This window comes from Uranotaenia lowii, chromosome 2 (genome assembly GCF_029784155.1).
Source record: "Uranotaenia lowii strain MFRU-FL chromosome 2, ASM2978415v1, whole genome shotgun sequence".
NCBI classification, from domain to species: Eukaryota; Metazoa; Arthropoda; class Insecta; order Diptera; family Culicidae; genus Uranotaenia; species Uranotaenia lowii.
Genome location: NC_073692.1, coordinates 45079257 through 45105034, shown reverse-complemented (window position 1 = coordinate 45105034; position 25778 = coordinate 45079257). Strand labels below are relative to the sequence as shown.

Genomic DNA, 25778 nt, shown 5'->3' with positions numbered 1-25778 from the left:
ACCCTTCGTCCAGATATTGGTCAGACACAGATTTTGCCCAGATTTTTGCTGAGAGTGCCCAGATTTTACAGATTTTCAAAATTGAGTGATGAAACCAAGATTTATGCATCGGATTTGATCCGTAAGTGCCAGATTAGACTGAAATCTCGCTTGTATTCATTGGTATTTCACCAAGCATTCATTAGCAATTCTTTTTTTTAATAAGATGAACATGATACGTGGTAGGAAACAGTGTTCTTAGCGCGATAATAACCTGAATACCACAGAGCCCCCCCCCCCCCCCCCCCCCCCCCCGCTCACACGCACCGTCAAATGTCTTATTTAGTATCAAATTTGTGATCTTCCCTGTGCACAGACAAACACACACTTTTTTTCGAAATTGCCCAGATTTTTACTCCTCAACACCTGGCATCCCTGACTGGGATAGCATTTCTTCAAATCGATCGATGCGCACTCTGGAATCGATATTGCGTACTATCGATTCCAGAGTGCGTAAATTATCCAAAAAACGAAATCGACTGTCCAGTCAGTATGGTCAGTGGTACCTGTAGGAGTTTTCGGACAGTGGAATTAGCGTGAACGAGTGGAAATATACGGATTAATATGACAAAACTTTATTCGGTAGCAAAGTATAAAAAGCACTCGGTTTTCTCTTGGTTCGTCACTTAACTGTACTCGAGTGAGGAACACTGTTGCCAGCTTTCTCGCCAGCGATGACACATCGTACCCAGTGGGTTTGGTACTCCACGGTCGAACACTCCTCCTCGATGTGTAGCGATGGCCTCAGGAACTTGATTTGGTAAGGCCCAGCATCGATGAAAGCTTCCGGACCTTGGTAGCTCCCAAAGGCTTTGTCATGATGTCAGCTATCATGTCTTCGGTGGCACAGTATCGTAGGCTTATAACTTTGGATGCCGTTAGATCCCTGGTGTAGTGGAACTTGGTATCTATATGCTTAGATCTGCGGTTCTGTCGTTCCAGTACAGCGAAGTCCAGACAGCTCTTGTTGTCCTCCCAAATTACTGTAGCGGACTGTTGAGGTACACTCAATTCCGCTAAGAGCCTTCGTAGCCATACGATCTCTTGTCCTGCTTCTGCCAATGCCACGTATTCTGCCTCCATGGTTGAAGTAGAGACGCACGATTGCTTGCGGCTACCCCAACTGACAGTTGCGTTTCCTAAGCGACACACGAAACCACTATTCGACTTTCTATCGGCCGTGTCGCTTGCCCAGTCAGCATCGCAGTACCCTTCCAGCTGTAACTCTTGTGCCTTGCCCGGATCAAATCGTAGTCTGTAGTCAGCTGTGGCAGTCAGGTATTTGACAACTCGTTTCAATTCTGTCCAGTCTACCTGCGTCGGGTTCTTGATCTTTCTACTCAGAATCGAAACACATGCGGCAATGTCAGGTCTACTGTTCGTCGAAATGTATAACAATGACCCAACTAGACTGTGGTACTCATCATTGTTCGGTAAAGCAGCAGAACCTTGTGTGGTCTTATAGTATCCTACGTCCATAGGAATATTCGATTTTCTAGTATCTTCCAAGCCATGGGTTTGGGCAATTTTTCGAATAAAACCTGCTTGGCTAATCGAATATACTCCGGCGGAATCCTTGCAGACATTGATTCCCAAAAAATGTTTGATTGGGCCCAAAGACGTAATCTGGAAACTCTTCTTGAGCTCCTCCTCAATCTGGCGAATATCTCTTTCCAGATGACTGACAACGATAATGTCGTCAACATATATCAACAGATACAACCACTTACCGCTTCCCAAATCCTTCATAAAGAGGCACGCATCCGAGGCAGATTGTTTGAAACCATGCTTGAGCAGGAAATCCTTGATGGTATGGTTCCAAATCCTTGCGGCCTGCTTCAAACCATATATACTGCGGTTGAGCTTACAGACCATATCCTCTTTTCCTCGTACGGTAAATCCTGGCGGTTGTTTCATCAGGATATCCTCGTTCAACTGGCCGTACAGATACGCCGTCTTTATGTCGATGTGCTGAACACTCATTTTCTTGTGGCTAGCGATCGTCAATAACACTCGAAATGTTTGTTGCATTGCAACTGGCGCAAACACTTCTTCAAAGTCACGTCCAAAACGCTGGGAGAAGCCCTGGGCCACTAATCTTGCCTTGTGTCTAATCACTTGCCCATTAGAGTCTTCTTTCTTCTTGTACACCCAGCGGCACCCTATTGCTTCACGGCCTGGAGGCAATTTCACTAGGGTCCACGTGCAATTTTCTTCGAGGGAGTCGTACTCTTCTTGCATCGCATTTTGCCACTCTTCTTTTTCAGCACACGACATAGCCTGCTTGTACGTTGTTGGTTCACCGGCGCAATACGCAGCAAAACGATTTTCACACTCTCCAACAACATAATCACCCAGTCGCGAAGGAAGAATACCTTTGGTCGATCTCTCAGATCGTCTAACAGGAATTTCACTATCACTGTTGTCCGCCCCGATAGGGTCGCTATCGTCCGGCGCTTCACTATAAAAACTTTCGTATTCTTCTTCGGACTGTTCTTGGTGCACTTCACTTTCTTCTTCCAACTCTTTGTCGGGTAAACCTCGCCCTATGGCAACACTCCACTTTTTCTTTTCTTCTTCTATCACTTTTTCTTTAGGCACTTTTTCTTTAGACACTTTTTCACTCTCCTTCGGCTCCGTTTCAGCTTCCTGCTCCGGCATCACCTCCGCTCCCAGCTCCAGAAAGCGGGCGTCTCGGCTGATCTTGACGCGCTTCGTGGTCGTATCGAGAAACCGGTACGCTTTGCTTTGTGTGCAGTAGCCGATGAAAATCATCTTCTTCGCACGGTTCTCGAGTTTACCTCTCTTCTCGCTCGGCACGAACACATACGCTTCACAGCCGAAAATCTTCAAATCACGCATGGCTGGCTTTCGTTTAAACCACAACTCATATGGTGTACACGGTACAGAACGAGACGGCAAGCGATTCTGCAAGAACGCTGCAGTCATAACCGCTTCGCCCCAGTACTCCTTCGAAAGCTTTGCGTCAAGGAGCATACAATGAGCCATCTCTTGTAAGTATCTGTTGCGCCTCTCCGCAACCCCGTTTTGTTGCGGTGAATATGGACTGGTATACTCAGCCTTGATACCTTTTGCACTAAAGAACTTTTCTAAGTCTTTGTTCACATATTCGCCTCCGTTATCCGAACGGATCACTCGCGGAACTTTCCCGAATTGCGTTTCGGACCACTGTACGAACTCTTTCATCTTCGCGAACACGTCCGACTTGTTGGCTAACAAATACACGATGACAAATCGACTGTAATCGTCGATCATTGTCATAAAATACTTTTTCCCCCCTGGAGTGACGTGCTTAAAGGGACCGCACACATCTGTGTGCACCAAATCCAATATTGCTGTGCTACGTCGCTCAGCCACTTTGGGAAAACTCTTCCTGTGTAACTTGCCTTCAATGCAACACTCACAAGCTAGCCTTATTCCGCAATCCACTATCTTCATGTATGTGCCAAGCTCTCTCCGAGGTATTTCCTTCACCACGTCGTAATCTCTATGGCCGAAGCGCCGATGCCAAGTGTGTTGGCAAAACTCCGAGTGGCGACTTACATTCGAGACCATCGAGCTTTCGGTTGTTTTCAACACATACATTCCCCCACGATGCTCAGCTATCGCAATTGCTTCGCCGTCTGTGCTAAGAACACGGCAACCTTGGGAATCAAACACAACCGAGTACTTCCTTGACACTAGCACGCTCACAGACAGAAGGCTTTCGTCGAGCTCGGGTACATAAAGCACACTTTGGAGAGTAATGTCTCTCTTCTTTCCTTTGGCGCCGACACATTGGATCACACCACTACCCATGCCAGCAGACGCCGTTTTCTTCCCGTTTGCCAGGGTAACATCAACGTGTACATTTTCAACCAACTCGGTGAAAAAAGCTCTATTACACGTCATGTGCTGTGTCGCACCACTATCAACAAACCAGCGCGAGCTTTGGGGAACATTACTTGCAGAAAAACACTTATACACTTCTTCGTCCGAAGAGTTCGCATTCGCATAAAACACAAAATCATCTTGTGCCTGCCTAGCACTTGCTCCTTTCTGCTTTCCCCCTCTTTCACTGCTCGGGCTTTTGGAATTGCTTGCCTCACTTCTCCGGAGGTTTTTCAACGCACGGCAATTCCTCTTCCAGTGCCCCGGTTGCTTACAAAAGAAGCACACTTTCTCGGGAAGCTGAGATTCCGATCTCAAAGCTTTGTCACCGCACGACACACTACCACTATCAACACGCTTCTGGTGTTCATCACGGAGCTTTCCTTTCACCAGCTCCATGGTAATGTCGGCGTCGGGCCGACTTTCCAACGCGGTAACTAATGCACTGTAATCATCCGGGAGACTTCGGAGAACCATGGCCACTTTCATTTCCTGGCCCAAGTCCAAACCAGCTGCTTGAAGCCGATCGAACAGTTCATCCAGCTCCATCAAATGGCACTCCATGTCACCATTTTCTTGCAAATTCTTGCTGCAACACTTTTTCAGCAGCGAAACCCGTGACGTCACCGTTGCTTTTTCATGGTGGTTCTTCAGAGCGTCCCAGACAGCTCTCGCACTTTCTGCGTCCTTGAGGAGACCCAACTGACTATCCTCGATTGCCAGACCAATAGTCGCTTTCGCCTTGCGATCATCCCTGGTCCACTGCGCGGAAACCGGTTCCGGTTTTACATCCGCGATGACATGCCACAACTCATCACGAGTGAGCAGCATCTCCATCCGAAATTTCCAAGTCACATAATTGTTGTTGGAAAGTTTCGGGAAACTGAATCGAGCCGCGTCAGCCATTTTGTATGACTCCTCCTGCAGCTGAACCGAACCGAAAAACTTAACTTTTGCGAACCGAAAATACGCGATTTGTTACGCAATCCCGTCGATATTCCACTAGCAAACTGGGTCCGTAACCTGTAGGAGTTTTCGGACAGTGGAATTAGCGTGAACGAGTGGAAATATACGGATTAATATGACAAAACTTTATTCGGTAGCAAAGTATAAAAAGCACTCGGTTTTCTCTTGGTTCGTCACTTAACTGTACTCGAGTGAGGAACACTGTTGCCAGCTTTCTCGCCAGCGATGACACATCGTACCCAGTGGGTTTGGTACTCCACGGTCGAACAGTACCATCGTTGTACTGCAATCGTAATTTTTGTTATTTTAATAGTTTGACAATGTAGCGTCATGGTATAGCCTAAAAAACTCTTTCAATTCAAAAAATTAAAATGAAACATTGTATGTTGATAGTACCTACCAGGGTAGCCAGCGAACCGGGAAAACCGGGAACTGAAAATGAGACCGGGAAAACCGGGAATTTCAAATCAAAACCGGGAAAATTCTTTATGGATCATTTTTCCCCTATATAAACAATTGAATTCTAAAATTAATTCATATTATTTTTTTTCTCAAAAGCGAAATAAAATTGGGATCTAAATTCCATGGGAATAATGTGGCAAAAGTCGATAACTTCTTGAAAAATCGAGATTTTTTAGCTCAGCACATACCTTTTAGTGCTCTGAAGTGGTCGAGTTCCAAAATATATTGTGATTTTCTTTTGTTAATTTACTAATTTTTGACATTTACAATTTTACAAAATTTTAATAAGAATTAAAACCTTGAAGAACTTATCTTTTATTTGTTCAAAAAAAAATTGTTTTTCACAAATAAATTCTATTTTTAACCTTTTAGAGCCATGAATTCATTAAATTCTGCGAGGAAAAATGCAAAAAAAAAACAGAAAAATTCAAAATAAGTTACCACCATGTTACATGGTTCATTCATAAAATGTCCAAAAGGTAGAACAACCCGCATGAATCGATACTGTACAATAAGTATTCCTATTATCTTCTTTCCAAGACACAGAAAAGATTACCTTTATAGTTTTGGATTATTAATGTATGATCAAACTAATCTTTTTTTCATGGAATGGAATCGTTTGGACACACTGTACGATACAGCGAACGGGTCGTTAAGTAGAGTAACCATTCATTTTTTTTACTTTTTTTTACTCGTTCTAAAAAGGTTTGATCAAACGTGTTATCGTTGTCTTATGATCCGCTCATAAAAAGATGACGATACAACCTATTGTTAACCAACAGTGAAAAGATTCCCCATACTGGGATTTTATTAATTTTATTGAATTCCAATTAGTTTTCCGGAAAAAAATATCAAACGAGATTTAATTTTCTAATATATTTAATTCAACACGATTTTTATTACATTTAGATTAATCATTGAAATATTAACCTTCCGCTACCTGCGGATGTTAACTGATACTCCTTTAGGATGCTCCTAATCCTGCAGCATTTTCCGTACCAAATGCAATGGCACTTCCGATCCATCCTACTTCGTGTTGAAGGAGCACTGCTGAACCTTTCTTGGCGCTGCTGCCCCGTGTGCTGCCCCGCGTGCCCCGTGGCGCTGGTTCTCGTGTCTGAGTACGTCGCATTTTTTAAACAATGGATGGATTCTCCATAGTCTGGGGGCGAAAATGAAAAGAATGAAATTTAAGTTTCTCGCTATACACAAAGTAATTTTACTTACCCTTTTATTACATTGCTCTAAGGTTTTCACGTAGCCTCCATCTCCAACTTCTGTTCCGGAACCAAGTGCCGCCTGTTCCTCGATCTGGAGAAACCCGACTATCTGCGCCTAGAATAAAATATCTTACTGTTAAAAAAATCCTATTACCACAATAAATAAGCGTACTCACCCTTGCAGCACCGGAACCGTTGCCGTTGCCTACCGGACCAGCCCAATATAGTAACATTTTGCCGGGAGATGATTTTTTTTGTCAACAATTTCAGCCACGCGGTTTGCTGACAGCCGGAAAAATTTGAGGCGCGTTGCTAAAATATTCGATTATTTTTTATGATTATTAACTGAATCTTTCGGGAATAATTTGGTATCTTATCGATGCGTTGCCAAATTAAGCAATGAATTTCTTAGAAGATTATTGGTATCTTTTAAAAATGGTTTTTAACTGGTTTCTAGCAAAGGCACATTAGCAATGACTCAAAAGCAATTGAAACTATTAATGTTATCAGAACCGAATGATTCGCAAGATTCATAGTATGGTTTTTAGCTATGCGGGAAGATGCTTGCGTGATTCTATCTAACATTTTGCGCTTTTACTGGTTACCCGCGCAGACTTTTATGGCAAAATTATAGCAAATTGTGCTATCACGCTCTGAGAGCCAAATATGCTCTCATTTTGCTTGACATAAGGTGGTACACAGCAAAAATGAGAGCTCAAATTTTCATACTTGGTTAGCAAAGTGATACCTTATTTTGCTAAAAGTGAGACCTTATTTACACCTCGTTTTTTGAGAGCTTGGAGAGCACAATCATGCCAATATTAGGCATCATAAAAATTTTGTTTACAGCAAAATTTGGCATCCTTTACCTCTCAAAATTTATTAAAAACGAGGTATCGTTTAGGCTCAAAATTAGTTAAATTTGGCAGTACGCTGCTATTCACGTATGAAAATTTTGCTCTCATTTTAGCTGTGTATAGCCTTATCCCCAAGAAAAATGAGAGAAAATTTGACACTTAAAGCGTGATAGCAAAATTTTCTATAATTTTGTTGAAAAAGTATGCTAGGGTAATCGAATCTGCTAATAGAATCTGCTAACGATAAAGCGCCTTTGTATAGGCAATGAGTGGGATACAGATTATGGAAGTAACAACAAAGTTTATATTAAACAAAATGAGTGTGTAGTCTACACAAAGGCGTTTAAATCAACAAAACCTGTTCTTAAATCTGCAAGAATGACGTCATTAAGAACCATTGAGAATACCTATGATAATAATAGCAAATAAGTCAAATGGCACGATTGATCTCCAATTGTCTGATTTGCAACAAAATAGTTTTAAAATCTCATTTGTGATCTTTTGTTTCTCAATATTTCAAGTTCAACTAATTTCAGAGAAGTACTTACCTAAAATAAAAATATAGATGAGTATAGACGTTCATCTGGTAATTCCTCAGTGCTGCCATCTGTAATATCCAGTGACTTTTTTTACAACATACTCGTCTTGTCGTTCGCAGGTTTTCCGTCATTGAAACCCTATGGTCGATCAAAATTCTCCATCGAAATAGTCCAAATTAAAAAGCTGAGATTTATTCCACAACAGTTCCTCTATTGAATTAAGACGCTTAATTCCGAATCGTTCATTCACATTCGTTCCACTATGACAACCTAAAAGAATTAACCAATTGAAGATTTTTTTTAAGATCGAGAAGTCACACTAGCCTAGATGCCGAAACGAGACATGATTCAATTCTCCCGAACCATATGAGAGATCTTCTACTGCACGTGAAACTGTCTTTATATTTATGTAACTTCGTAAATTTCAAACAGAAAGGCCAATATAATCAGTGCCTCGGACTAGAACTGCATGAAACTTAAAGTCAGATTGCTTTAGACCAGGTACTTTAACGATAGTGCACCTCTTTTAGTTTTTTTGCTCACTGTTCAGGCCTGCAGATGAGAATAGAAATTCATCGCAATTCCTGTTTTTATTTTACATCAAACCTCATTGTGTTACGCAAATATTAAGACAGATTAATGGGCAGTAGAAGGTATGGTTCGGGAGAATTGAAACATGTCTCGTTTCGTAATCTTGGTATAATGGTACGAGAAAAAAAAACAAACTTACCCTAAAAATTAAGGCAGCAGCTTCGCGAAAACAAACAGCTACAGCAAATTATGATTGAACTTCTTCTTCATGCAGCAGCCAGGCTTCAACCATTGCAACGGATCAAACAGGATTGTGTTCGATAAGCAAACACATAATGCATCTTCCTGGGCTGGGATGGTTCCAGATTGTCTCAACTTTCATCCAAATTCATGAAACTGTCCGATTTTCGAAACCAAGTTGAACACAGTTCCTCTTTAAAGTACACATTGTAGGCTGTTTTCCGCTTCAAGCTTCTTGGAAACTCCCGGTAATCTTGAGTCACGACAAAGCCTTAATTGAAATCAGAAAAGGAATAAACGTATTTGGATAAAGTTAATTTCTGAACAATTTCGTCATACCGTAACAACTTACCCATCTTCGATTTTAAGCAGCGATGAAAACGCTGATGAATCTTTCACGGTGGTTAATTCGGCTTCAACTGGACTGAATCCAACACATAAAACGTCGCGACACTGGAAAACATCCCAAAATAGGGGCCCAATTGAAGTTTATCAGCTGCTGACTCCACTTGTAAACAAGAATAATTTGTTTATGTATACCCTGTTTGGTTCAGTAACATGGAATATATGGCTTGTGATAAGTTTTCGAATAGAGAATTTAATATAAATACACTTTCTTTTCCTCTTAGAAATAGTTCATCCAGTGACCTTTTATAAAACAAAATACTGTTTTTATAAAAAAAAGCTCAAATTCATTTTTTGCATACAGCAGTCATTCAGTAAGTAGAAACGCAATAATAATCAAAACATCCAACATACCTTTTGATATAGCAACGTTTGATGACCATGGTTTAAGCGACCAGATACTGCTCGATTAATAAGAAAATTCTAGTAGTATTTAACATGCAACGCAATCATTCCTGCACGGGTACGGGAAAATGTAAATAGTGTCAAGTTAACTTTTAATTAATGAGTTGAGTTGAAATTCTATGTTTGAGCACTTTCGCTATTATTTTCTCCGGTTACGTCAAAAGTTATAGGAAAGGCTAATGTCCTCAAGCAGGAGAGTATAAACGAAGATTTTACTTGCCGGAAATTGCGGAACGATGCTTTTTTTGTTGATGTTACTGAACCGATCGATGGAGATTCATCAAGACCGGATAAGGAAACAAAGAACGCCTGTGATAAACAAAGTATTCAACGAACCAAGTAAAAATAGAGCTTAAACAAATCCTTCCGAAATAATCCGTCAAATAAACAGTGTAATAGCTAATTTACAATCAGTAATAAAAGAGTTTTTTTTTTAAATTTTGTCCCAGATTCAAAAAAGTCAATCGGAAAATAAAAGTACAATACATTAGAAAATTATGATGTTTGAAGAGATTCCAGTCACAGCGGGAACTTCCTTTGCCAGGAGATATTGCACTATTGGAAGATAAATGCTTTCGAACAACTTGTTATAGGAATCCGATTCCAGTATGATTGTAACCGTAATCAGAATAATATTCGACAACTCACTATTTTGAAAAATTGAAAGTCCAGTGTTAAACAATTTAGGTTTCATAAGTTGGCAAATGTTGTAATGTTTTGTCACGCCAGATGTTTCCAATATTCTAATAGTTATCGTGACATTATGAAAAGTCCCACTTATAACAAATTAAAGTTATGTTTTAAATATCGATTAATTTTAGGGGTGTATGTTTCCTATTTACATATGTATGTCTGTATAAATAAATACTTTACACTAAAAGAATTAACACATATATAATTGAGTATACTTTGTGATTTCAATCAAATATTTACGATCAGAAAATATATTGTACATTCTAGTCATGAAAACGTTATTTTAATTTTTTTTGACAATTCTTTGAGATGGATTCGTTCCAAGGTTGATTTGAACTTGGGTACACTAGGTATTATAAATTTTAAAAAATACAAATGTATCATATAAATTTTACAAAATAATGATATTGCTGTTGTTATAAAAATAAAATGTAAAAATGAACACCTGGATAACATTTTTTTAATTGTATTTAATAATGCTCGTTAATTGACTAAAAATCGACTATCGACTTAATTTGTTTTCCAATTGCTTTTGGTCGATACCTAGGTGATTTTCGAAAGACAATTCCGATTGAGCTGAAAATTCGTACAGTTCAATTATTGCGCCAACATACAAAATATCTATGGCCAGTTTTCGAAATTTAAGTATGATATTTTTTCTATACATCCATTGCCACCCTTCTACAGGTTTTTATGTTTGTTATAAAATATTCTTTAAAAAAAAAACCTCAGTCATGCCTGATTTTGCTATCGGTTAAATTTAATACCGAATAATGCCATAATTTTAGTCTATTTTACACAAAAAATGAAACCTTAAAAAATATATTCCAAATTATCCTATCCGTTTGCTGTTGACAGCTAAATTTGGTGTCCGCTTGCTGTCATATAATTTTTATTGAAGCCTCAATGATGCCTAGTTTTGCTGTCGCCTAAAAATTAATAGCAAATTATGCTCTCGGTTTGCTGTTGAAAGCTTACTTTGGTCTTACTTTGCTATCGATTTGGGCATCAAAGTCTGCTCGGGTAATCGCATTCTTTACTGATTAAAAATTTGAAAAATACAGATTGTTTAAAAATAAGAATCACATTAAGATATTATCATATTAAAAAGGCTGATTTGAAAGCAAATTCAAGCCTTAGAATAATTTTTAAAATTTGTGTTAGAACTTCAAATTTAAAATTTGAATAACGATATTCAAATTTTCTGGTTGGATTGCAAATTCAGACTCAGAGTTTAGATTAACATGCCAAGTTCAAAGTCAAGCTCTTAGAACTTATGCTCAGGCTCAAGTATTCTATTATAGCCTGATATTTCTTTGTAAGTTCACTTATAATAAAACACCGATCTTATTCGCTTGACAGTCTGATCTGAACTGATCATCTCCTTTATTTCTAATGATCCTCTCCTTGTTGCTATTTATCTGTTCGTGTACCGTAGGGTATCGATTACTGACACGACAGTCCTTCACCCTTTAAGATTCGATTATAAAAATATACATTTTAAAATAAATATTCCATTCAATTGGCCAACGCCCACTTAGCTTTTAACAATTCAAACTTATTCATATAACTGATTAAAACATGCGCAATTCAATTTTACTTCATTTCGGGAAATTCCTTAGAGAACCTTGAGCGTCTTCTTCGCGTCTCCTTTTTATTCGCATTGATCTTCTGACACCTGTAATTACATGATTAGAATCATTTAAAACATTTCCTTTTCCAGAACTTTTAGGGTAATCTCCGTCAGGAAATCCAGCGAAATCAGGTTCTTCATCATCTTCCCGGAATCTTTTGTTATTCACAACATGTGCTAAGACATTGTTCGCCCGTGATCCTTCAGCTCTCAGTTTCAATTGATTTCTGTGCGCAGATGCAATGTGACCATTGATTGATATTTGAAAAACATTGATTGACAATCTTTTAACAAAAACTGCCTCTAACCAACGGGCAAAATCCTTTCTATGGTTTCGATACCATATTTTATCCCCCATCTTCAAGTTATTATACTTATCCGACTTTTTAACATGTTGATCTCTTGTATCTGTTTTGCTGTTTATAATTGGTTGATTTGAAGATAACCTTTGTTTGTAACTGTTCTTAGGATTTATCAAATCCAATATAGTTTTTGGTTTGAATGATAAAACATGTTCGGAAGGAAAGTTCCCACTCTTTGTTAAGCAACCATTTCTATAATTTATCAGAAAAAGGTTAATTTTCTCTTCTATATCCAAACTCTTCATTTGAGAATCAAGGAAGAATTTCTTCAAAACTTCCTTTGCAGTTCGTACAGTCCTTTCTGCCTGCCCATTACTTTCGGGGTGATACGGAGGACTTTTAAGAACCACAATACCTTGCTTTTGCATAAATTTAACAAATTCAGCCGAATTGAAAGGTGGTCCTCCATCGGTTACAAGAACATCGGGCAAACCGAAACGAGCGAATACATTTATAAACTTTTTCAATACTTTTTTGCAATCTGTCCCAAATCTCATGTATTCCAACTCAATCCATTTTGAGAAACTATCCACAATCAACAAAAATACACGGAAAATAATAAAAAGGTAAAATTTACCGAGATAGCAAAGGTGAACGCTCGTGAAAGCCAAAAAGGTAACTTCTACCTCTTCGAGGTGAAACTCACCTCACAGTGAGGTAAAATTTACCTGAATCGAGGTTGGAAAAAAGGTACAATTCACCGAGAAAAAAGGTGAATCCAAAAAAGGTAAATCTTACCGCGTAGTGTAACCGTTCGTTACCTATCCGAAATGTGTCTTCGACACATTGACAAATTATGACCTAAATGCCGACTTAGAAATGTCAAAGCAATTGACACTCACACGGGCTCTCAGGGATTCCTCCCTTTACACCGAATTCCTGAACCAAGCACGCAGCCACTTCTCTCGCGAGAGATGCTCATGGGCGTCGGATGATCTCCTGTGTCACCGCGAGGAAGTGTTATTACCCGGAGAGCGGCACATCCGCGTAAATTTACCGTTGTATGTGTGTCGGTTGAAAGTCTCTTAACGTTCTTCAGAAAACGGTTTTGCATTGCCGTTCTTTCTGTCTGTGACCGTTTTGAAGAACGGAAGTGCGCGTCGTGTTAAATAGGTTAAAAATAGTAAAAAGCATGTGGTGTAAAAGTTTTAAAACTTATCCTTAATATTTACAGATTAAAACAACAAAAAGTAGTACAGAAAAGTTAAAACAGTGATCGAAAAATCGTAAAGCGATCAAATAAAAACACAAAAAAAGTACGGTTAGTAAGGAAAAAATGTTTGGGACGAAAAACGATAAAATTTAATTTATGTATTTTGTGCTATGTAATTCATTTATACAGTTACCTAAACAAAACGTTAACAAACATACAACAAACATTGTAACAAAAGTGTGACGAAAAACAACATAAAAAGGTAAATACTTATGGTAAACAAAACAAATATTGTAAAACACGTGGAAATCATGACGTCACAGATATCATAACACCTTTGGCAGGTCCAAGAGGGCCTTTTTTTTGTTCTTTTGGCTTTTCTATCAGAGCACGGCGCCCCGGAGTATTGTTACTGAATCCCAAAACCGGAGTAATCCAGACAGAAAGGAATTGTCTGACACCGCTTCAGACCCGACGGCAAAAGGTCTACCGACAACAGCATCATCGGAAATTGGCCAGTAGTTTTCAACTGTCGTTTATTGGTCCTTCCGGGACGCCGGAAGTGGACCGGTGAAACATTGGCCTGTTCCGAACCTACGAAGCTGCTCGCCGTGAATCAACAAAATGACCGCTGAAAACAACCATACATCGGGTTCCGCGGCCTTGACTAACGCCGCTGTGCCAGCAATAGAACGAACCGCAAGTATAGATAAGCTAAAAACCTGTGACGTCAGTAGGGACAACTAGTATAATAAACCCCTAAAATTATGTTGTTAAATTGAACCCACCCTGTTTATATTTGGAGAATTTTAATCCGTTTACATCACTTTTGTTCGTGGTTTCGCTAGTGGCCAAAAGGGCCCATCCACTCTTCGCTCCAAAGTTGGTCCCTTTCAGAGTTCTTTGCTTTTTTTAAATGTAACAGTTCGACCCGGTTGGTAACATGCGAGGTAACACTCGATGTGGCTATGGTCAATTATCCCGCATCATAGGCATCCCTAATGGAGTTTCCCCGAATATCGGAAGACTCCGGAGGAAGTAGCTCGTGCTATCCATCCCTACATGACGACCCTGAGTTCCACCAATTCCACCCACAAATCCCAAAATATAACAAACCACCCACCCGCTGAGCAACCGCGAGTTACAATTTGGCGCCCGCATAAAAAAAGTAAACATCAGCACGACAAAAAATTCCTTAAGTTCCCCGAGGAGGGACGAAAAAACAGTGCCTGTTTGATGTTTTAATCGTTCTTCAAACGATCGTTCATAGTGAAAACTAATTGCTTTCTTTTATTTTAGAATCAGATTGGCCTGGAACTGCGGTGTGAAAATCACATCGTAGTGGTCCAGCGATTTTCGGAAATCGATAGGATTTTAGAAAAAATTCCAACAATTGGATTCGTTAACATCTTTACCAAATTACGAACATCAAGATAAGTTTGATTGTTGGTCGAGGCTAAAAGTATCTGGAAGTAGCCGATCCGGAAGAGGACTGGAGTGAATCAGGCCGTTGCAGTTGGCAATTCGTGATCCGATTACTCCTCGTCTCTCATTATTTAGTGGCACTTAATCAAGCCCTCTGTCTAGAAGCTAATACAAGCAAATTTTCAATCGACAACAGCTAAAACAACCGGAAACAATCTAAAAATTTACGAAAATGAACGTGTGTAGGAAAGAAACTGAAAAGGTAGAAGGTAACCCTGTAGAAGGCGCGTGTCGCGTTATTACCAAGATAGAGGAGTGTAAAGTATCTTCGCGCTTCGTGAAACCGTTTCGAAAGTACCGTCGAGATCAAGCGCGTAAAAATTTAGTTGATTCGGAAAATTACAAAATGTTTCCTAGGCTTTTCCCGTGTGAAAAGAATTCTCCGAGAGAAATGACTGCTCTTGATAGTCGGAATAGTAATAGTGATTTCAGCCAACGCCGCGAAGGGGATATGAATGACGAACCCCAACGTTCGGGGGATGTTCGACGTATTTTCAAATAAAATTTCTCCACCCACGTTAACAAAAAACACCAGGTTTGCTGCATTCTGCCGCGAAGCAAAATACACCTCGAACTACGAGATTCCGCCTTGAAATCATTTCCGGATAGCTTACGCCCATTATTGTGGCCCTGATGAGACGTGTGTCGGAATCAAAAACGGAAAAGTTACCTCCCAAAAACAGATAACCCGCGAAACGAAAATAGATTTTTCTTGCCCCGAATCGAAATTTTTCATGCTAACTATTCGCGCGCGGTAGCTAGAAACCCTTGTTCGATAAAAATATTTCGAAAGTTTTACAAGGAACATCGAAACAATTTCAAAAGTCTTCGCGTGATCCGTTACCAATATCGAGGCGTTCATACGATTTTCTGGATTTTACGAAACAGATTGACGAAAAAACGCGATAATTTTTCAGAAAGTAAAACCAACCGCGATGACGAAAGATAATCCGTGTTCGCGTGTTCAAACTAGCTTATTCGTACGGATAAGAAACCGGAAATAGCGCGATACGTTGATGTAATTGTAGGCAAGAGAAACGGAAAAGTGAATGCATCAATTTTAATCTCAAAATCAAATATCTCATCCAAGTTTCAGTCCAGTTACCCTAACTTGAAGCCACAATTGTAGATTCCGAGATTACGTTTTTGTAGTCTTGCGTTATGAAATTTTGAAATTAAAATCGATCCCCATGCAAATGGGAAAAATCTTAAAACACTGCTTGTCATAAGTGAAATATGAAACCCTATTTTGTCCGAACCATTCAGTTCATTTGGTCTATGGTACCAAATTGAACAAAAATACTGATTACGACTTTTCAATCTATCTAAACGAAACGAGCCAAATATTGATTATTCCTTTGCAAAGATCACGATGTTCTTTGACACCTCTTAAGAACGATAAACCGACTAAAGATTTGCCGATTACAAATCATTGATGATTACAATAACCGAATGATTCCTAGATCCTCGTCAGGTTCAGGATTTTGAATTGAATAGCTACTTCTTGTAGAAAATTGTGGCATTTTCGCTCGTCTTCTTTCCGGGTGAAAGAATTGATGGTTCACAGAACATTTAGCTTACAAATCATTTTAGAATAATCAGGTTGGTTTGAAGAAATTGATGTTGAGGGAATTTCGGATTCCAGTGCAGAAATACTTAGTTGAACTAAAATTTGATTCATTCAAGACAACTAAAATAGAAAAAAAGAATTATTAGACCGAATAAAATTACGAATTATAACTTCTCGATGGTTTGCGAGGTCGTTGAAAAGGGCCACTACGAGTTGCTGTTTTTCACCAGTCCATGGCCGCTGATGAGTGTCATCGGTGCCCTATCCGTGGCTGACTCGAAACCTGAAAATAGAAAAAAAAAAAAAGCCAGAAACAATATAAGTATCTGTCCAATAGTTGAACGATACATAAAACTTACCCTTAAGATTATCTGCTGTTCATTTTCTTCCACTTCAACTGCTAAGGTCAGTCCAGGTGTGAAATCTAGAAAAAAAAAACACAGAAAAATAATCACTTTAACAGCTGATGAAAAGCTGATTTTCGGATGTGTTTTAGCGGAAGGCTAACACAATCAAAACAATACTTACCTGGTGATTTTTGGGGAAGCAATTTCGGCCTTTCCGGATTTATCCTCACCGCAGTTTTAACTGAAACCGACAAGAGAAATAAAAACATTAGAAGGAAACTGAAATCTGCAAATTGAGCTCAAGAGGATCAATGTTGCGAAAATAAGCTTGAAAACTTACCTTGGAAATGCACCAACTTTGAACACCGGTGATAATTAAATGAAAAAATTTCCAACTTTGAATCCATGGATTGCAATTGATAAACAAACATTGTTTACATTTTATGTTGACGTTTCCCGTGAGTGTTCGTCAACAAAAGAGATACTACAGTGAGTTACACTGAGTTACACGATGCTGTTCCGATCACTTGATGATTGCGAAATAGGCAGTGCGTGAGTATTATAGACTTAAAAGTCGAATTTTAATTTTGATAATTCAAAATGAAAAAAAATTACTAATAGAATTGTGTTGCATTCATCTCTCTAGTAATAAAATGAATGACGTTTCATTCATTTTCAGAAGGGACGATGGGGTAATGTAACCGTTCGTTACCTATCCGAAATGTGTCTTCGACACATTGACAAATTATGACCTAAATGCCGACTTAGAAATGTCAAAGCAATTGACACTCACACGGGCTCTCAGGGATTCCTCCCTTTACACCGAATTCCTGAACCAAGCACGCAGCCACTTCTCTCGCGAGAGATGCTCATGGGCGTCGGATGATCTCCTGTGTCACCGCGAGGAAGTGTTATTACCCGGAGAGCGGCACATCCGCGTAAATTTACCGTTGTATGTGTGTCGGTTGAAAGTCTCTTAACGTTCTTCAGAAAACGGTTTTGCATTGCCGTTCTTTCTGTCTGTGACCGTTTTGGAGAACGGAAGTGCGCGTCGTGTTAAATAGGTTAAAAATAGTAAAAAGCATGTGGTGTAAAAGTTTTAAAACTTATCCTTAATATTTACAGATTAAAACAACAAAAAGTAGTACAGAAAAGTTAAAACAGTGATCGAAAAATCGTAAAGCGATCAAATAAAAACACAAAAAAAGTACGGTTAGTAAGGAAAAAATGTTTGGGACGAAAAACGATAAAATTTAATTTATGTATTTTGTGCTATGTAATTCATTTATACAGTTACCTAAACAAAACGTTAACAAACATACAACAAACATTGTAACAAAAGTGTGACGAAAAACAACATAAAAAGGTAAATACTTATGGTAAACAAAACAAATATTGTAAAACACGTGGAAATCATGACGTCACAGATATCATAACACCTTTGGCAGGTCCAAGAGGGCCTTTTTTTTGTTCTTTTGGCTTTTCTATCAGAGCACGGCGCCCCGGAGTATTGTTACTGAATCCCAAAACCGGAGTAATCCAGACAGAAAGGAATTGTCTGACACCGCTTCAGACCCGACGGCAAAAGGTCTACCGACAACAGCATCATCGGAAATTGGCCAGTAGTTTTCAACTGTCGTTTATTGGTCCTTCCGGGACGCCGGAAGTGGACCGGTGAAACATTGGCCTGTTCCGAACCTACGAAGCTGCTCGCCGTGAATCAACAAAATGACCGCTGAAAACAACCATACATCGGGTTCCGCGGCCTTGACTAACGCCGCTGTGCCAGCAATAGAACGAACCGCAAGTATAGATAAGCTAAAAACCTGTGACGTCAGTAGGGACAACTAGTATAATAAACCCCTAAAATTATGTTGTTAAATTGAACCCACCCTGTTTATATTTGGAGAATTTTAATCCGTTTACATCACTTTTGTTCGTGGTTTCGCTAGTGGCCAAAAGGGCCCATCCACTCTTCGCTCCAAAGTTGGTCCCTTTCAGAGTTCTTTGCTTTTTTTAAATGTAACAGTTCGACCCGGTTGGTAACATGCGAGGTAACACTCGATGTGGCTATGGTCAATTATCCCGCATCATAGGCATCCCTAATGGAGTTTCCCCGAATATCGGAAGACTCCGGAGGAAGTAGCTCGTGCTATCCATCCCTACATGACGACCCTGAGTTCCACCAATTCCACCCACAAATCCCAAAATATAACAAACCACCCACCCGCTGAGCAACCGCGAGTTACAGTAGCGAGGTGAAGTTCACCTGAATTGAGCTCGATAAAAAAGTATAATTCACCTAGAGAAAAAGGTAAATCCAAATAAGGTAAAACTTACCTCGTAGCGAGGTGTAATTGACCTGGATTGAGCTAAACAAAACGGTACAGTTCTTCTAAAAAAAAAGTAACTATTCGCCGAACCCGTTCATTGAGGTTAAGCTGTTTTGTCATTCTAGGAACAAGTTTTGCTTTGTGCCTAATATGTGAAAATCGGAATAGAATGGTAAGTGTTCTTAAATATCATTAAGTTGTGCTGGTTCTCGTCATAATACTATTGATTTTGTTTCAGATCGGCCCATAGAGCTTTGAGGTGTATTCCACGTCATCCTCCAGCCGGAAAAGCCGAACCTGACCGGATTAGTCGAACGGAGGAGGCCATGAATGTACGCAACGCAGGTGGATTCAGCGGCCATAGCGGCTCAGAAGAACACGAAGCCGAATTACCAGTCCCTATTTATCTCCAATAAATATCATTTTTGAAGAATTTAGTGTTTTTTTAATTCTTATTGAAGAAAACAATCAAATCAATCAGCATTTACCTTTTAAATCAGTAAATGGGAAAACGGTATTATTTACTATTTTGCTAGGTGAATGCGAAAAAGGTAAAATTTACCTTTTTGCTAGGTGAATGAAAAAAAGGTAAAATTTACCTCAAAAGAGGGGTGGAAAAAATTCACCTCGCAAAAAGGTAAATTTTACCTTTTTTTTATTTTCCGTGTACCTTTTCTCCTAAATGGAAAAAATCCGCGTGAACGCGACTAAAAGGGCGAGTAGTGGGTATCCAAGGTGAAAATACTTTGTTCTTAGTAACAACTTGTGTTCGATTACAAATCTCACAGTTTTTTACGTAATTTTCGATATCTGTATTAATACCAAACCAAAAAACTACCCTTCTAGCTAACTGCTTTATTTTGACCATCCCAGCATGATTTGAATGCAACATTTTCAAAATGTTAACCACTCTTTTTTGGAATAACAGGCAGCCCGAATGTATTTCCAAGTCATGAGCTTGAGCTTTAACATTCTTAAAAGCGCGGTCAACTCTTTTTGGCCATCCTTGATTTATGAAATCAACGATTTTAGAAATAAAAGGATCTGTTTTTGTTTCCGCGGAAATAAGTTTGAAATCTATTGGCAAATTTTCTGAAAAGTTAAGACTCTTGACAAACTCTTGGTCTAAACTTCGTGGTACTGAGCAAGGAAGAGGAAACCGCGAGCAAAAGTCCGCATTGCCCATTTTATTTGAAGGTCTGTATCTAATCTCAAAGTCATATACGAAAGTTCCATGATATATCTCTGTAAACGGGTTACAAATATAGATTGTTTTCCTTCTTTGCCAAATACTCCAAGTAAAGGTTTATGGTCTGTGTATAAAACAAACTTTTGACCGTATAAATAACGGTGGAATTTCTTTACACAAGTCACCACAGCCAATGCTTCCAAGTGTAGAATTGGGTACTTTTTTTGTGAATCGTTAAGGCTGAAAGAAGTGAACATAATAGGTTTTTCTTGATCACCTACAGTATGGGCTAAAACACCCCCCAGACCATGATTACAAGCATCTGTCACCACAACCAGAGGCTTTTTTGGATCAAAATACTCCAGAACCTTAGATTTAAGAAGGTATGTTTTACACTTTTCAAATTGTTCGTTACAATTTTCGTCCCAATTGTATTTGGAATCTTTTTTTAAAAGTTTATAAAAGCAGTTCAATCGAGAAGACAGGTTTGGTATAAATTTACCGTAAAAATTTATTAATCCTAAGAATGACTTAAGTTCATTAGGATTACTTGGTGGTTTAGCATTTGCAATCGTTGATATTTTTTCAGGACAAGGTTTAAGTCCATCTTTACTAATGATGTGTCCTAAGAACGTCAGTTCTTCTACGAAAAACTTACACTTGTTGAATTTAACTTTGATGTTAGCTGCTTCTAACTTTTCCAATACCTGATACAATCTAATTTGGCATTCATCCTTGTTTCTTCCCGAAACAATCAAATCATCTAAATAGCATGAAACTCCTTCTAAGCCATGCAAAATTTGATCCATCACCGATTGGAAAACGCTTGCGGATGAGGACACTCCTTGTGGTAACCGATGATATTTGTAAAGACCTTTGATTGTGTTAATAACCATAAATTTTTTTGAATATTCAGTTAATTCCAACTGTGTGTAAACACCTGCTAAATCAAGTGAGCAAAACACTCTTGCTCCTGATAAAGTTGAAAAAATATCCTGAGCAAGCGGAAGAGGATATGAGTTCGGCACAATAATCTTATTTACCGAAACTTTGCAATCTATAACAAGCCTCAAATCATTGTCTTTTTTGACAATAGCTATCACAGGTGATGCCCACTCACTAGCTTTCATCGGTGTTATTATACCACTTTTTTTCAAGGGAATTTAAATGCTCAATAACTTTTTCTTTTAGCCTCAATGGCACTGTACACACTAAGATTGCATTTATCCCGCTCGGGACCATGATTCTCCGTATCACAGGAACACTGCTCAATTTGAACGAATTTCGAATGAGAACTCATCCGAATCGCGGGACGTCTCATCTCTCCTGAAATCCGAGACAAACTTGATACGAGAGTACAGGAACTCTAACCAAACCCGTGAATTCAGAACAGTGTTCTCCTGAATCGCTGTAGACACATGTCGTGACAAATTTCCCATCTCTTTCTATCCTGTTAGAAACAACCCGAATTTCTTTTTCTTTCTCACCAGTGCACAAAATAAAAACCCGCGAAAGAGTTCAGTTTGCCATTTTTACTTGCGGTATCCGTTCGTTGCTGTTGATGAGTATAGAGATGATTTCGTTGACTAGTTGGTATATCCGGGTGCGCGATTTGTTACCTCGTTTGTTGGCATGGACCGGATCACAAGGATTAGAACACCTGCATGGATCTCAAGGCGCATAGGTAAGTTTCGCTGCTATGCGGCGTTTTAGTGAAAATTAAAAATCTTTTCTTTTTGTTTTTCAGATTGACAGTCTTATGTGTGCAGTGATAATACCACCTAACCAAATATGTAGTGCAAATAAAAAAAAAGTATGATGTGAAAAATAAATTTAAATAGTTAAAACAATCATTGTGTTTTTTTGTTTTTGTGGGAAAATTAAAAGATTTTAGAACCAGGGGGAAACGAAAGCAAAATTCACTACAAACCACAGGAGGAACACATTTCGAGCCCACAGGAATATTTCAAAACTCCTGCAAATTACAGGAGAAAACCGTTTTGATCCTACAGGTGAGTTTGACAGTTGTTTTCCTGAGCGGTTTTTCTGTCCTGAAATCGTCCTGTAATTTCAGCTGTTGAAAATACAGAACGAAATTGTCCCGATCACAGGAGAAAAGATTAAGTGTGTATAGGCTTTTTTAAATATTGGACGATCTTTTTTAAAAACTAAGTCACCTTTGTAACCTTTAATTGGCGTAGAAAAATCCTTATTGAAAATTGTTTTGAATCTATATTTCAAATTTTCAATAGTTCGTTCATTTTCGTTTAAAAAATTAACATTATTAATACTCAAATAATTTGTGAAATTCGCTCTCCAGTTTCTGTAAAAAATATAAAGCCAATCACGTCCAATAAGAGGAACAAAATTGCTAGATCCTTTCAACACAATCAGTGTTACGTTATATGTTAAATTATTCACCGAAACATTTACTTTTAGGCAACCCAAAATTGTCAATTTTGCACCGTCTACTACCGACAATTTTCTGTTACATGTTTCCAGAGCATGTTGAGAAAGTTTCTCAAAAAACATTTGCTCACTGATCACTGAAACAGCTGATCCACTGTCGACTTCCATCCGAAAACTTACCCCATTAATACATACATATACAAATACAGGGTCATTTACCTTAATAGACATACACGCTAACTTTTGGCTACCCCTTAACGAATACTTTTGACCCGTTATTCGATGAGACTGGGAGAACTCCTTTTAAAGGATACAGCCGCTGTACCCTTTAAGGGGTACTCAGCTTGATAACGCTTGCACCGGATAAAATTTACCCCTTATTTCAAACGCAGCGGATGAAAATTACCCCTTATTCCAAAAGCTTCCGTATGGTGGAAATTAAAGGTTCTATTTATAGAGAATGTGTCCCCTGGAAAATAAATAAAAACAACATGTTTTATTTCATTTAGTTTATTGAGATGCCAATTTTTTTTTCAAATTTGGATTCACTTAAATAAAATTATAATTATCTTACGATGCATCCTGAAAGAAAAGAAAAGATTAGATTTTAAGCTAAGAAAACATTAACCATCAATCTTACCTTCAATTTTAGATCGCCTCGGTGCGTGTCTTCATGTTAAATTCTATTTGTGTCTGCCTGGCTCGTCCGGAACTTTGCTGTGCTGCTGAAATAAAATGAATGAATATAAATTCGGAAAGAATACAATTCAAATTGTTACAATTAAAACTTACCACAACATCTCTCATCATGCCGAATTCAACGCTTTTAATGTAACGCATCTAAAACTGCCCTTTTTGAAGGGAATCGAGCCTTTTAAAATAAGGGGTAATATTGATCCGATATAATGACCCGTTATTTGACAGATCATGGGGGTTCTCAATAACGGGTCAATTTTACGCCTTTAAGGGGTAGCCAAAAGTTAGCGTGTACAGTGTAGCTCATCATCCGAATCACCGGGGTCAGGCTTTTTGGTGCGTTTGAAGTCGAAGCTTGGGGTTGTGTTTTCGGTAGAATCGTCCAAGAACCGAATTGATTGTTGAGACCTTTTTCTTTCAAAACAATTTCTTCTTATATGTCCCTTGACATTACAGAAACTGCAAACCACTCCGCCTCTTGATCGATCACGGGAGTACGAACGATCCCTTTGCTTGTAGCTGAATCGATTCTGACGATCGCGAGAAGGATGAACCTCTCGTCTGCCACCATCTCTGTACCTTCTCCAGTTGTCGCGATCATCATTCCAACGTCGACCAATCCGTTCAATGGCGCTTACTCTTTCAGTTGTCTCGATTCTAAAAGAATGTTTTGCCATCTGTTCTCGAGCGATTAATATTCTTTCAATTTCTTCCAAATTAGGGTTCTCCAGCTCATAAATGCGCTCTCGAGCTTTCAAATCTGAGGCACCAAGGGCAATGCGATCTCGGATTTGATTATTTTTTTCCTCAGAACCAAACCCGCAGCTTTCAGCCAACAATTTGACATCTAAAATAAAATCTTCGACCATCTCTTCCTTGCCTTGCGTTCTTCCATAAAATTTCTCCTTTCGTTTCATTTTTCCATCAGTTTTGTCGTAACGGGTTTTCAATCTATTAATTACATCAATATATTGTAGCGAGTTTAAATCGACTCCAGGAAAAAGTTTTTTTTTATTTCGCTAAATACGGTTGCGCCTCCCACCGTGATAAAAAGTGATTTTCGACTGGATTCCGGTACGCTGTTATAATTGAAGACATATTCCAGGCGTTCCGCATAATCAGCAAAAGATGTACCTGGTACATATGGTTCTACAGATCCAATGAAAGTATTCATTATGTCTGTTCAATCAACTCTAGTCGAAACGGGTCGAAACAAGTAGAAATGGATTGACAGTTGATCACCTGTCTCTTTCCAATTGACTTCGACCGATTTCTACCAAGTCGAAGCTAATCTTGCTGCCGAGCTGGATTGGTTTCGACTAGTTTCAACTTGCTCCATTGAACAACGACCTGACTAGTTTCGACCAAAACGTTGGCTCGTTGAACATCTATCAGTTAACAGAAACCAGTTGAAACCGATTTTTACTAACGATTGAACGAAGCTATTGTTTCTTAACTTTTGCTGTCGAGAAAAAAAAATCCTCAGAGAAAACTCAATCAACAAACCCAAACTGTTTATGTCGCGCGACACTATGGAACAGATTGGTCAGTTTTTTTTTTTGTTGCACTGTTGAACGCGACAAAATATCGATTTACTGCAAACAATCTCAAGTGTTGCAAAGAATGGATGAACTAAATAATAACCGAAGGTATAACTCACCTCTCTTATTGCGCTCACGAGAAATTTCTCGCTTTACAGCTTGACCAAAATTACCGCCGAAAAATGCAATGGTGGCGAAAGAACGCTTTCAATCCCAAGATGCTCTATATGATCGGATAAAACGCGGTTTTGAACAAAATCCGGTTCCACAGCACAGTCCACCTTCTTAATACTTCCTTCAAAACCACTATTTAAGCACACGTTATTTGTTGAATATCTGGCTATTCGGGTCGGGCCCACTGATTTTTGACAGCTGAATAGAGTGAAGGCAAACGTAAACAAAAGTTGTATAAAAAGTGCGATTTCAATTTTGAATTTTTCAGCTAATACAAATTAGTTCGCAGAAACTGATGATTACAAAAGTTTTAATGAAGCTTCAAAAATCTTTTAGCATTGCGTTTTTATTTTATTAAACTAAGTTTAGTCGAGTACTGAGCGGTTAAAGTGAGTGCTGATAATTTGATCATGAAATCGACCTTATTTAAATAGTGAACTTATCAATTAAAAAGTAGTAATGTTCAACTTTTTTCTACTTTATATTGAAGAGAGATAGTTGAACAATCACCAGTAATAGGGTTTTGTATTTATATAGCTGCTAATTTGTGTGAAATCGTCTTCGAAGTAGGTTAATTTTTCGCATCATTTTGTATGTTTTTGGATATCTGTACAAACACGTGAAAAGGATCTATCTCC

At 38.7% G+C, this 25778-nt stretch overlaps 3 long non-coding RNA genes across 3 annotated transcripts; 2 read left to right on the top strand and 1 right to left on the bottom strand.

Annotated features, from left to right (window-relative positions):
• Nucleotides 1-5940: 5940 nt before the first annotated feature.
• LOC129748557 (uncharacterized) lies at nucleotides 5941-7114 on the bottom strand. Its single transcript, XR_008737767.1, has 3 exons — nucleotides 6755-7114; nucleotides 6586-6693; nucleotides 5941-6520 (listed from the first exon to the last, which is right to left on the bottom strand). It is a non-coding gene; the product is annotated as an uncharacterized LOC129748557 (long non-coding RNA).
• Nucleotides 7115-13328: 6214 nt separating this feature from the next.
• On the top strand, nucleotides 13329-14148 carry LOC129750144 (uncharacterized). Its single transcript, XR_008738306.1, has 3 exons — nucleotides 13329-13356; nucleotides 13418-13658; nucleotides 13741-14148. It is a non-coding gene; the product is annotated as an uncharacterized LOC129750144 (long non-coding RNA).
• Nucleotides 14149-17681: 3533 nt separating this feature from the next.
• Nucleotides 17682-18654, top strand: LOC129749856 (uncharacterized). Its single transcript, XR_008738194.1, has 4 exons — nucleotides 17682-17862; nucleotides 17924-18010; nucleotides 18092-18164; nucleotides 18247-18654. It is a non-coding gene; the product is annotated as an uncharacterized LOC129749856 (long non-coding RNA).
• Nucleotides 18655-25778: the final 7124 nt, after the last annotated feature.